Below are 955 nucleotides of genomic sequence, written 5' to 3' on the forward strand. Positions count from 1 at the left end.
TGACCCTAAGTGTCCGGCCCCTCGGGACGGTGGTTTTCTCGGCCCCTGGTGGTCCGAGGTCGTTCCCGCTGCACAGATTCATGCGCCAGGGCCTCCTACAGACAATGCACTTTGATTTATTGCGCTATCTGTAATAGCACCCAAGATATCACCAGATAAATATTGGATTTTCCCCTGACCCTGAGTGTCCGGCCCCATGAGACGGTGGTTTTCTCGGCCCCTGATGGTCCGAGGTCGTCCCGCTGGCCACATTTATGCGCCAGGGCCTCCTACAGACAATGTACTTTGATTTATTGCGCTATCTGTAATAGCACCAGAGATATCACCAGATATATATTGGATTTTCCCCTGACCCTGAGTGTCCGGCCCCTTGAGACTGTCGTTTTCGCGGCCCCTGGTGGTCCGAGGTCGTTCCCGTTGCACAGATTCATGCGCCAGGGCCTCCTGCAGATAATTCACCTTGGTTTATTGCGCTATCTCTAATAGCACCCGAGATATCACCAGATATATATTGGATTTTCCCCTGACCCTGAGTGTCCGGCCCCATGAGACTGTAGTTTTCTCGGCCCCTGGTGGTCCTAGGTCGTTCCCGCTGCACAGATTCATGCGCCAGGGCCTCCTACAGACAATGCACTATGATTTATTGCGCTATCTGTAATAGCACCCGAGATATTACCAGATCTATATTGGATTTTCCCCTGACCCTGAGTATCCGGCCCCATGAGACTGTGGTTTTCTCGGCCCCTGGTGGTCCGAGGTCGTTCCCGTTGCACAGATCCATGCGCCAGGGCCTCCTGCAGATAATTCACTTTGGTTTATTGCGCTATCTCTAATAGCACCCGAGATATCACCAGATATATATTGGATTTTTCACTGACCCTGAGCGTCCGGCCCCATGAGACGGTCGTTTTCTCGGCCCCTGGTGGTCCGAGAACGTTCCCGCTGCACAGGTTCA

Source organism: Nomia melanderi, unplaced genomic scaffold (assembly GCF_051020985.1).
Source record: "Nomia melanderi isolate GNS246 unplaced genomic scaffold, iyNomMela1 scaffold0014, whole genome shotgun sequence".
In the NCBI taxonomy this organism is placed as follows: Eukaryota; Metazoa; Arthropoda; class Insecta; order Hymenoptera; family Halictidae; genus Nomia; species Nomia melanderi.